The sequence below is a fragment of the Falco punctatus genome, assembly GCF_963210335.1.
Source record: "Falco punctatus genome assembly, chromosome: 1".
Classification (NCBI taxonomy): Eukaryota; Metazoa; Chordata; class Aves; order Falconiformes; family Falconidae; genus Falco; species Falco punctatus.
The window spans coordinates 86372827-86386114 of NC_137580.1; the positions used below are offsets into that span (position 1 = coordinate 86372827).

Consider the following 13288-nt stretch of genomic DNA (forward strand, 5'->3'; position numbering starts at 1 on the left):
ATAAATCAGTTTTCTTGAGCTTGTAAGGAGATTTTTCTAGGATAGGTGTTGAGTTGGTCAGAGGTGCTTACTTCACAGTTCTGGAAGCTGAGGACTTCTACCTTCCCCAGTGCAGTAAAATACAGATCCAAGTTCAAGTTTCTATACTTGCTGTGACAACAGACATTTGTCACAATTTTTCTATACATTTTTTTCTGCTAGAAGAGTCTTTGCATGCATTCTCTATCTCTGTTAAGATTAAGTTGCTACCTAGCTTAACAGACAACAATTTAAGCCAGTAGCTTAGGTATGACAAGACTGCTTTGCTATACAGGATTTTTCAGGAGGATAACGAAGATGTTTGTTCCAGTCTCCACCACTTAGGTGCAAGTTAAAAGCTCGGAAGCTTCTCTGACTCTGCTACTGACAGCATACCCAGAAATATTAGGGATGTATGGGCCTTTACAATATGATAGCGTAAGTGGAAAAGGTAAGACTTTGTGCCCACAGGCAAGTGCTTTTCCATTTTAATAACCTAGACAGAATCTAGTTTGACTGTTTTTTTTAAAGAATTGACCTAAGGATTTAGCTAAAAGACTGAGTTATATTATCTTCTGAAGTATAAGAATGAAATTACAGTTGTGACACAGACTACATCAAGTTTTGATTCTTTCCTCATTTAAATTCCCTTGTCAAATTTTAATTAAAACATCATTTACATTGCACTATTTTTTTTATAGTAGCAGAACACAAAAATAAGTGTAAATCACCTCAGAGTTCTTAAAATTACGTTAAGCTGGAGCTTAAACACTTCTTTCTAATGTACAACTTGTGACTGATCTTATATTTTGATTATTAACAGCGAAGTTATTTTTGGAGAAGCAAATGTTCATTTCTAAATTAAGAAAAAGGGTTGCTACTAAACAAGTTGCTCTTCTCAGTAATCAAATTTCCCCCATCAAAACCAAAGAACAACTCTCAAATGAATGATCTCTTACATTGAGACTCCAGCAACAACCACAGATAAACAGATCATTGTCACAACACAGAAAGTAGCAAGTCTTAAGACTTGTCAGATCTCTGTTTTGTAAAGTGCCTCTGCTGCTCCCATTTCCCATGAACAACTTATTTACCACTCCACAAACAGAGAAGGGATGCACTGAGGATTCACTATTAAAATACTTACCAAGTATGAAAGTAATAGGAATAAATCTACCTTAAAATGGTTGTAGGCTAGCGCCCATAGCTGGGATTTATGCTTTTATGTCAAAAGACCTTGGTTCAAACCCACAAACGCTTCTGGGTTCACTGCATAAGTGCATTAAGTTTTCAAACAGAAAGACAAATAAAAGATTAGGTTCAATGGTCTGTTCTTCTTAATAAATAACAATAATAAAATTCTATGAATCATTCTCCCCTTCCTGAGTCAAAGCTTCCCAGAATCATATCAAAATTTCCCTCTCTCCAGCCTTATTCTAACAAAAATCCCTGGTAAAGGAAAATGAGGAAACTCAGTGCTTGTTTTAAGAAGTATTCCCTCCCATAGAGCAAGTGTTTTTCCAGCCTTTACTTCCCTAAATGGAGCACTGCATTAAATAGATATCTCTCTACTTGAATAGGCAGAGGCATGAATTCCTCTTGTTTTGGAGAGGAGGGCAGCCTCCTAGTGTGATAACAGAGCCTGACACAGCAGGTGGAGAATGTTGTCTATTCACAACTAATGATTACCTCAGGTATTTAGTGACAGAAGCGCTGGAGCTGTGCAGCACTCTGCAAGGTAATTGTGCAGGCCAATTCCCCACCAAGTTTGTTCCACGTAAGCACAGTTGATTTCCTGGGAAACCTTTTATTTTGCTTCAGTTCTGATAGCATCTGAAACTCTTAATGGAGTATTTGACTCAGCCTTGAGATTATCAGGTGAAAAAGTAGAAAACTGTTACCAGAAATTTATTAATTTCAGCCTTTTCTCTGGCAGAAGACTAGGCAGAAACATAAATAAGTTTTATAAGACTGAAAATGTCAGGGAAAACCATCCCCGAAGGATGAGAGAGGAACTGGAGTCATAAAGACAAACACATGGTAGAGAATCAGAAAATCCTCCATTGGGTTCCAACTCCTAAATTAACAGTATATTCTGATGCACGCTGGGGAGAGACAGCATTGAGACAATCTGGTTGTTCCCTTTATGAGACGGAAACTATCTCCTACCCTTGCTCAGCCTTTCTCAGTAATCACAGGAGGAATCACTCCAGTCTGTCACACAAGGAGTCAGGACACCTACACAACTTTTCTCCACCACTGGTCTTCCTCTTTTCTGCCCAAAATGGTCAGTCTGTAACGTTATGGCTCACTACTGAGCTCTTCTAGGGACTGCAGTGGATTTAGGAGGCACATACTCTCGTACCTCCAAAACCACCTGCAGGGCTCTGACTTGTGGGAAGTGGAGGAGAGAAAGGTTTATTTTTTGACAGTAGAAAAGAAATGCAAACTTTAATTGCCATATAGCTAGTGCCTAGCACATGTGAATAGTGAAGATAAGGAAAATACCTATAGCATTTCAAATTGGGCTTTAAAGAGAAAGGGCTTAATCCATTTCTCATTAAGTCACCAGAAGTAGTGAATTGACACTCTGGCTAAATGTATACATACAAAAACAGCTGAGAAGAGAAGCAGGGTAACTCATGTCAGCACAAGTTAGATTACTTCTGCAATCTATAACTAATCTTTGGACAACAGTAACAGTGCCAAAACTCCACGTGGCCACTTTGAACTGGAAAAGAATCCAAAAATGGAGGACAGCCATCCAAAGGGAAGACAAAAGCAGATTCCAGCAGCTTTGCTTACTGGCTTTATTCATACTGCTTAACTCTACACAATGCAGCCTGGCAGCACTTGCCTGACCAAATTAACAGTGTGTCCCTAACGAGCCTGCTTGACAGTTCAGTATGTTGTGATTAACCAAACAGTTGATGAGACTTCACAGTCCTCTCCCCACTGCCTGCCCAGATGACAGACTTGCCCCTCTCATTCACTGCCATTTCCTTAAGGACACATTAGTGACGTGTCACAGAGGCTTGTGATTTTATTTTTTTTTTAAATAGCATTTTCAGTTTTCAGATGAACTACAGCCTTAAGCCAAGGAGCAGGGAAGGGGAAGTTCCCAAATCCCCCTGGATTTGCTATAATCACTTCTGGCCAAAGAATTGTGCATAATAAAAAGGTACAGAAGGGGAATACCACAGCACCGATCTTGACTCAGACACTGCTCACTTAGCAGCAGTACAGGACTGTGTGGCAGCTATGTACTGTGTCCTGACTCAGAGGTGGAACAACACTGTTAGTTGGTCTGATACTTTTTGCAAGGATGTCCATCTCTCCATTCACTCCAGTTTCCATATCCTATGTCAGATACTAAATATAAAAGCCATCTTACAAGCATTCCCAACAGAAAAGGAAGTGACTGGTAGTTTTGGGCCCTCTTGACCTTGAATTTTTTTAATGGGCACACGATTCAAGATGGGCTAGCACCACAATATTGAGCTTCAAATTTGAACTGTGAAGAGGCTTGGATAGAGTTGTTCAGTTTATTTAATTACAAACTTTAGCCTTTTGATACATGGTACAATGTGGATTCAGAATTCTGTGGTCTACTTCTATTCACTTCTTTCCTCATTAGTGTGTGTTCAAGGGCTCTTACACGCAAAATTTTCATGAAAACAGAACAATCAGTCTAAATGACACTTGATCAACTCTTCCAAATCTCCCTAAATGTGTACAGTGCAAATGCAGCATGGGAAGCTTTTTTCCATAAATTAGAACTCAGCTGGGTTAATCTCTAAAGTAGTTCAGATACAGAGTGTAACTCTGAGGTTTTTTTACTAGGCTTCATCCTAAAGTTGGGTCTTCCGCTGAAAGATGAAGTGTTATGATATTGCACTGCAAATTCAAAAGCAGGATACAGGGTATGAGATAGGCATTCAAAGTGCCTGCAAGAATCAAACATAAAAGATACTGAGCACATTGCTGCTTCCAGAGATATGAGAGATGATTATATTTGTTCTGTGTTAGATGAAAATCTTCTAGTATTGGGTCAGCAATCACAAGACTTATGAATACCATAATGACACTTTACTCAGGCCTGTGCACTTGGATAGGCAATTGTGATACAGTAAGAAGACCCTCAGCTATTCCAAACTGCAGCCTCTTTAATTTGGATTCGTTTAGCTGCTTTCCAGCTTGTGGTTCTTTCATGATTTTTCAAGCATGGAAGGTGCTTGAAAGACAGGAAGAAGGTGCACACTTTCATGTAGGATGGAAATTGAAATAGCTCACTGAAATACACAGTGATCCTTGATCATCAAAATCCTTCAAAATCAGACCTGCATGTCTGCCTGAAACATAAGCTTCAATACGTCAAAGAAAAAGTTACCAGCTTTGTGGTCTTAGTTTTCCAAGAAACAAAGTTCACTGATAACAACTGCTCTTCCAAACCATGACTGTTGTTCATTTTCAAATCCTTGTTTCACCTCACTGACAAAGCAAATGTTAGTTAAGGACCTTAGAGGATGTCATATACAGACAGTTAAGTAGTCTCATGGAGCTATTTTTCATTTTAAAAGGCAGTTATATTCTTACATGTCTAAATGTTATGACTTCCATTAAAAAAATAAGTCACTCAACATTTTTACCTGCCAACACTATCAAAAAATTTTTTTCCAATTTTCACAATGTATATTTTTGTTAATTTCCCTTCAGCAGCAAGTTTAAAAATTAATTTGTAATGCAATTCTGGGTGGATAGAACTCTGAACAGAAGAGATTTCCCAATTTGCCCCAAGACTGGCAAAACTGTGACAACAGCAAAGCATACTACTTGCTTTGTCCAAATGATCCTTCTTTTCTGTTTTTTTTTTTTTGCACACTTACTTAAGATGCTGTAAGAAAACCTGTATAGAAAAAAAAAATTAAATCTTCTAGTACGTAAATCCCAAGTAATATCAGAAACAAGAAAATATTCCTTCAAAGTAGAGCTCTTAAAAAAACCCTAAAGAAATCCTTTCGGTTCCATTCATAGAGGAGCTTTCTGAAAAGGAAATATTACTAACGAATCTTATCCCTTATAAATTTATCTGCAATTAAAGCAGAAAAATCAAAAAACCAACGAAGGTGGCCTCTAAAAAACCTTTGTGATCCTCCTGCACTGGTGGTTCTCCACAGCTAGAACTGCAAACTAAGGAAGTTCATGAAGGCAGCAGTACACGTTTGGTTTTGTTCTGAAGTCTTAACTGCCTTTCTAGCAAACAAAATAAAGCACCCCTTTTTGTTTAAGCCAACTAAACCATAGAATCACAGAATGGTTTGGGTTGGAAGGAACCTTAAAGACCACCTAGTTCCAGCCCCTTGCCATGGGCAGGGACAACTTCCATTAGCCCAGGCTGCTCAGAGCCCTGTCCAGCCTGGCCTTGAGCACCACCAGGGATGGGGCACCCACAACCTCTCTGGGCAGCCTGTGCCAGTGCCTCACCACCCTCACAGTAAAGAATTTCTTCTTAATATCTAATCTAAATCTACCCTTTTTTAGTTAGAAAGTAAACAAGTTTGTTTTTACACAAGCTCAGATAGCTAACAATAATGTTAATTTGAGTTTTATTTAAAAGTTAATTTCTCATCCCTATTGTTTGGGGGTGGGGGGAAGGGCAAAAGAAACTTCCAAAACACAGATAACATTAGTAAAAAGGATATTTGGATTCAGATTTCTCTGAGACTGGCAAAAGTGTAGTTGAGGCAGTAACCTGATCTCATTCTTCCTGGTTTAGTTGCATTGCCCAGTCTTGTTTTCTTCATCTTGACCAGCAAGATGATATGGGAGGAGATGCACATTTTTATTCCACAGTCTGCTACTGTAGACTTTAGAACAGAAAGAAGTTCAATAGTGCAGAGAGAGATAAGGTATACCCTGTACAACACAACCCAACACCACACAAAATGAAACCTTACTTAAGTGGGAAATTTGGATAAAAAGATGACTTGGTTAGCTCATCTGGTTTCTGTTGAGAGCAAAGCTTGCTTTAATTCCTGTCCTTTTTACTAATTATTCCGAAGTATACGTCTGTGCTTAGTGTTGCTAATCAGAGTGTGCAAAAAACAATACCCTCTCTACAGTTTGAGCCAAATTTAGAGGTCTGCTGTCCAGTTCATAAAGTTTAATGTTTCTATGAATAAGCACAATTAAGCCTTGGAGAATATCCAGGCTTCAGGACATAATTCCCACACAGAGCCTTTGAAGCAAGACTTTCAGCATCTTTCCTCCTGGAGACAAACAAACTCCAGTGACATGGCATCGTATTTTTTTTTCCCTTTAACCTGAGACAGATTAAAATGGAACATTGTTATTGAGAGGAACCAGCTCTTCCTCTAGGTATTTTGTGTATAATGTCCTGGAATTTATCCAGATCCAACATAAGAAAGCATCCAGAAATAAAACTAGGGAAAGAGAGTATGAGCAGCCCCAGGCAAAAGTGAATAGCATCTTAGCCTTGTTTTTTAAAATTCATCCCATGTACCACCAAACTGCTGGAAAACCTCTTCCTTCCCAAGCCCCAACTTCTCCCTGTCTCAATCACAGGTTCCCACTCAAGGCCAGTGACTAAACACCTCAACAGGGAAAACAGTCCAGGCTGAAGCTCATACCCAACAGGATGGGAGAATGTTAAGCTCATTGCAAGGAGGAAGGAAGGAAAACCCATTAGCAGTCAGAAAGGAAGCACGTTTCAATAAGGCTCTTTTGTCTTTAGAAAAGGGAAAGCAAGCAGAGAAACACGTTCTTCCCTGCTACACAGTTGTGCTTACATAGGCTTCTTGCTTGGAAAATCTTTAATTTCTGCAAAAACTATAAAAAAGAAGAAAAATTACCAAGCTGCTTAAGAAAAGAAACCTCCTAACTAACAATAACACAGATCTGTTCTGGAAAAGATCTAATATTTGCACCTTTCAAGTAAATAGGAGTAGTCAAGGACTGTAGGTGCCAGATAAACAATATGCACTGACTAATTTTTAAGGTGTAGCACTTACGCAATGACTGAACATCAGACTGGCCTTGCATGAGTGGCTGGGCAGAGACCTTGGACACTGCTTGTCTGCTGGACCCTCTTTTCTATCTCAAGAGGAACATGGGAAACAGCATCCCAGAGGTTTCTCTGGCTTCTTCTGAGACCCCATCAAGTTACAAGACTTTCTCATCGTGCAACTGTCCAGCATGAAATGGAGAATTCAGCAGGAAAAGAGAGCAATGAGGTGCTTCTGCAAAGGATGTAAAGGTAAACTCACTAGGACAGGGCCCACAGCATACTTCAGAAATGTAAGACTGAGGAACATAATGAGCCTTTGATGGGTTTTTCTTCTACTACAGTGAGCAAATCCTGGGAACAGGCAAGCATACATCACGGAGAGCTGGGAGTAATGCCAGGCAGGTTCCTTTCTGAAATGGCACCTCCATGAGCAGCACAGGCTGTGAGATCACCCATCCACTGGCACTGAGTGGCAGCCCCATGCAGAACAGTAGCGGTGTGCTGCTCTCCCTGCTTGCAGCACACGCCTGGGCAGTTTTTCCAAAGCTGCAGCACCTTCTGCAGCTGTGCCCATCCATCTGTTTCCTGCTTTTGATGAAAACTCAGCAGCTTGGCTAGACTGGATTTGAGCCTTAACAGCGATTTATTTTTTCCCCTCCAACCCTCTCCGTTGGAAATTAGATGCTTAAGCACAGCTATCTCTCAAGATCACAGAAGACAAAGTATTTATGGGTTATCACGCTAGGTCTTTTCTGTCTGACAACTCCAAGAATAGGAGCATTACATACCTATCATTGCCTGTCCCCACTGAACAAAAACCACATTCCTTTTATGCTTTCATTCACAAGTTTAAGCCAAGAACAACAAGTCCAAAGCACCCCCAATTCAGGCAGTCCTACACCACCCAATAGTGGATGGCACCAGCACAAGACCACAGCACCTTTGCGTGCACTGCAGATACGGCTTTGTCACCGTTCACACCACTGCACATAACCTGCTCTTCAAAAAAGGGCCTAACAATAGATGGTTTGTGAGATAATGTAGCAGAGCAGAGCTGAATACTTAACATTTTGAAAAATGCAAGGGCCCGATGAGGCAAGCAGAGGCGCAAACACTGAACAAAACCTTTTCAGAGGCGCAGTGAAGCCTGCCCACACATTACCAGCTACCAGCCTCCATGACAAGCATGAACTGAGGCTCAATTGTGTAATGCAAATCAGAGACTTTCACAAGAAGTCTGGCAAACTGAAAAGCTCCCTAAGTTTCCAGCTGTGGGGCTGTTAGCAGGAAGCTAACATTTCATATGAACCCCCCCACCCCTGCACCCTCCTCAGGAGCAATGATTTTCACAAAAAAAATCAACAGCCTAAAGATGCAATGAAGAGTGGGGATCAGCACTTCTGTGATAACAAAACAGCTCCTAATAACGTCTGGTGCCCCTTTGCATTTCTGGAGGAGGCTTTTCCTCTGCATATTTCAACACTCCACTTTAGCTGAATAGTTTTTGGCTACAGAGGGTGTTAGCTTATTTAGCCTTATTACAATAATTATTTACATTAGAGTTCATTCTCCTTCAATTATGCCCAAAACATATTATGGCTTGTGCTCAGAACAGCAAATTCTCTTCCCAGACCTGCTCTGAGTAGCCAGCTCTGGTGTGGGACTGCTGCCCAGGACCTACTGATAACAAAGCAGCCACATGCTTGTCTGAGCAGACTATCCCTCCCACCTAGTAACCAGCACAGCTTCTCCATGGAGGCATCTGGAGCTGGATCTCCTGGCTTCTCCACACAAGCAGCCAAACACTGGCAGATCTATCCCTGACACCAGCCGTACTGCTGGGGCACTCTCTGCAACATGCTCCATGATCCTTGGTTGACGCTATGCAAAAAAAGACACCAGTGCTGATTTAAGAGCACTCTGGACTGCAGTTGTGGGAAGCGGGGAGAATATATTTTCCAAGCATCTCATCTGGCATGTTCCAACACTCCTCTTCAGGCAACTGCTACTGGCTACAGTCAAAGGCAGGACATAGGGCTAGATGGACCCAGTACAGCTGAAGTAATAGTTGCAAGAAAAGCACTGCGAGAGGAAGTACAAATCAACATAGATTAATTTTTTTTAGGTGTCATACTGGGAATAATTTGGCCTGCAGAATTTTGGCAACAAGGGTAGAGGCTGAGCATGCTGTGACTTTCAGATCTGCCTGCCTGACAGAGCTGCTGAGTTGAAAAGCAATTCTCATCAAAAGCCTCATGAGGCTACAGGCTTCTCTCTGGTCATTCAGTATGAAATACTCTGTTCAGAAGTAAAACTATTCTCAAGTTAAAGTAGGGGTTTTTAATTGAAAATCACATTTAAACCTAATGCTTTTTGGCTTGAAGCCACAAGTAAACAATTTCCATTTATATTTATAGATCAGATTACCTCCTCACCATTCACACATCCACCTGTTTAAGAGGTGCATTTTCATTTATACCTTCTTAGGGAAAAAAAACCCAAAACACCCAACAACCAAAACAAACCCCAAACCTTTTAATTTCTCCAAAGCCTTTCAGTGGCAATAACTGAAATTAACAGCGCCTACTTGAGCATGAGTTAATTTCATTCCTGTTTGGCATATAGACCTCCATTCTGCGATCACATTAGCTTAGCTGACAACAAGTAAGGAATTAAACAGAATCCTGAAGAAATATGACTAAACCTGGGGTGGGTTTGGGCCATCTGATTCTGAATGAATTGGAAACTAAGCTCATGCCTGCAGTCACTACCTGCCAACACGCTGTCTGTGTGCACGCTTCCCACGCTCCTACAGCTCCCCTTCTGCCATGGGTTAACACCACATCACAGGTTGTAAAATCCAAACTATGAAACAAGGAACAGGCCAACACACTCCTTTATGGCAAACAGTTGCTTTTAACAAACATTAGTTTGGATGCAGTTACATAGATGAGTTTTAAGGTTTTTAAGTAAAAGCTTGTGATCTGGAAACAACAGCCTCAGAGGCAGATATGTAACACAAAAAATGTTTGGATAGTTCTCTATTCAGATGTACTCAAAACCAAGAATAGCCTACCAGTATCTCTTCACACACTCCTTCCCCTTTGCAGTTATCTCAAGACAGTTGTTGAATCTGGAGAAATTCAAACTTTAATATCTGCTGCTATAGTAAGTAAGAACGAACCATGTCTCAAATTGAAATGTTGACTTTCACAACCATTCATGCTTTGGCCCAGATTTTGGAAATGGCAATATAAATGCTGGCCCAAAGGTGCCCCTGCTGCCCTCATTTCAGCCCTGGAGCATAAGCCCCGGTACACCTGCACAAAGCAGAATACCCAAAAGAAAGTTCTCTACTAAAGCTCCTCCTAGAGCTACTGTTGTTCCCCCTTACCCACTCAGACCAAAAATCAGCAACATTGAAATAAAGAAAAAATATTTACTTAACGCTGTAATTTTCTCAACAATGATTGTTCTGGAAAGACAACTAACGACAATGCATTGATCACTGCAAGCAAATCACTGCTTTCCAAAACCAGCCTTGGAAACCACACCTGCAGCTCACAGCACACCTGCCAGTGGGTTGCAGATGCTTAGTCACCTCCTCAACAGAGCAAACAAACCAGCAGCCATGTCTATGCCTGCAAGTGATTTCATTTGCAAAGTTACAGATGTGCCTACTCAAAAGCACACTATAAAGGCAGCTCCTCAGAACATTAAGCCCCTTTACATCTTCTAAATAATTCCAGCTGCCTGTACAGCAGGGATGTTATTTGTTATCCCATCCTTAGAGATTACAGTTGAATTACTTTGCTGTGCATTATCCTCCACCCAAATATTCAAAAATCATACTGACTGCTTGTCTGTGCAGGAAGTAAGAGTTTCAGCTTTATCAAAGGGAGGAAAAATCCAGGCTATGTCTACAGTGAACCTCTTCTAACATCCCTCCCCCCACATCGTGCTGTGTGATTTCAATGTCAGCACTATTGTAGTTCAGCCAGACTGCCAAAGCCTACTTAAAAACTGAGCAATGGAGATTAGAGATGGAGTGGCTCAAAAATTAAGTTAAGCAAAACCTTTATGTATTTATCATAAAAGGATAGGCTTCATAGTCCATGAGGATATTACTTGGAAAACAATCTGCAACTGTGATGAATTTCCTTAAGCTTCTGCAAGCACAGGTCTGTACAAAATGGGATTAATTCAAAACCTTATCAGCAAAAATTCATATGGCCCAATTCATGGATCCTGCTTTACAGGGTTAAAATTTAAGCTATCTGGCGTACCACGGAGGAAAAAAATGTTTTTATAACCACACTTACGATTCTCAGAGCACAATTCTGCCCTTGAGCAAGTTTGTTATTTCATTGTTAATAATGAAACACTAAAGAAAAATCTCAAAGGAACTAAAAGGAAGAAAAAGTAATCTCAAACCATTTTTTGTATTTATCCGTTTTGCTGACATTCCCATTTCCCCAAAATAAATATTTATTACACTCCTTAAGCAAGAGAAGATTTAATCCATGGTTCAATTTTAAGATAATATTGAACATACTATGGATTTTAGTTCCATCCTTATTTTCTAGCAGTACAAGCTGTAGGTGAAAACACTCTGAACAAGTGTTTCTTTTGTTGCTGGTGTAGAAAATAAAAGCTTGGGCATCCTGGGGGAATTTTTTCAAGTGCGGTGGGCCAAATGCCTATCTTTACAGTGATATGACTGCAACTGCCCTCTCCCATCACTCACAGAGGCAGATACATGAAGCAGCAGCATGCTCATGGGCCACCAATTGGATTAATCCTGCTGTGAACAGATGGCTCTTTCTCACCCTTATAGCATGGCTACTTTGATAAAGACATCAGTAACAGAGAATTCAAGTTATCAGAAGCTCCATCAGAAGCCTGTAAAGGGTGTTGACTCCGTACCAGCTGGCTTCAGGAAGTCACTTTTGACATGAGTTTGTACTGTTTTGATTTCAGAACAGCCTTTCCCAATTCTGCTGAAGGCTAACAAGATTAGTAAAGACAGATTAAGATTAGTAAGGATGCAAAACTAAAATAGACCTGCTTTTAAACTCCATGCAGATGATCTCTCAGTGTAACAGATTTTTCTTTTGAAATTACAATTTCGTGATGCAGAATTGCAAAGAGGCAAACCCTTGAATACTCTGGAGCCGCTCCAGTATTATCTTCCAAGTAGAAAAAGCCATCTCATCTAATCGATTTTGCTTCTCCTCCCAAACCCTCAACATGTGTGATGTTAACAGTGAGATCCCCTTCCTAAGGTACTGGGTCCTGGGAAGCTGCTGCAACAGCTGCTGAACTTAAGAATCTAAAACAAGAGATCAAGCCAAAACCTGCAGTAGCCCTAGTTTAATCTTCGACTAGGAGGCCAGGCCAGTTTCTCCACTTGTTAAGGAGTTTAAAGATTTAAGAAATGCATGTTAAATTTAGCTAAGCTGAGTTGAGCATTCCTATCTGGAAACATTTATTAACATCTCTTTCCACTGAAGAAAACACAAGAAACTAGACTTGTGAATCAAAGTATAAACAATGTCATCAAGTACAAACACTGTCTTTACCAGAGAGGCTGACCTCTGACCAGCACTTGGAAGACAGGAGCGCATTGCAGGAGTCACCAATGTCTAGATGGAAGCCAGCAGTCTGTGATCTATTTGAAATACTTTCCTCACACAACATACATTGCATCATCTTCATATTTTCCAGTCTGTTTACAATTTTTAACACCATCAACTGATAATCAGTCTGTGATGAGTTCATTTTTAAATGTGAATCTCACAGTGCAGGGTAAACTGGATGCAGTTCTCCATGGTACCCAGGGGACATGACTGCTAACTTCATGCTAACACTTACAGTAGGACAGCCTTGGCAACTGTAGCCTTGTTTGTCCAAGATCAATGTCGGACTGAAACTGAAAAATCTGCACAGGTTTCTATTAAAAGACAGGAATGCAACTAATGGCAATCTCAAGGGCTTTGTGATATACTATATTCAAACAAACCTTATTTCTGAATTGAAATCACTGGTTTGAGTGGTAGAGTTAGTTGCGTAGTTAAGATTTTCAAGGCGTATGACTTAACATGATATTCTGACTACAAATTTGGCTCGTGTCAATAAAGCACATGTTAAATGAATTAAGGGTTGGCCAACTGACAGGTCTCAAAGTAGCTGACAGCACGAAGTCACTGGGGAATGGAATTGCTTTAGTTTGGGTTTGCATTA

At 40.4% G+C, this 13288-nt stretch overlaps 1 protein-coding gene across 4 annotated transcripts in view; it reads right to left on the reverse strand.

Moving 5' to 3' along the window:
- Positions 1-13288, reverse strand: part of ZDHHC8 (zDHHC palmitoyltransferase 8) — a 127023-nt gene that overhangs the window by 58867 nt on the left and 54868 nt on the right. The window contains exon 1 of one of the 4 annotated variants that reach the window (XM_080373955.1): positions 1-13288. This exon is cut by the window's right edge and continues 46605 nt beyond it. The exons of the other annotated variants lie outside the window; for them this stretch is intronic. The gene's annotated coding sequence lies outside the window, so the exon portion shown is untranslated. 4 annotated transcript variants of the gene reach the window in all.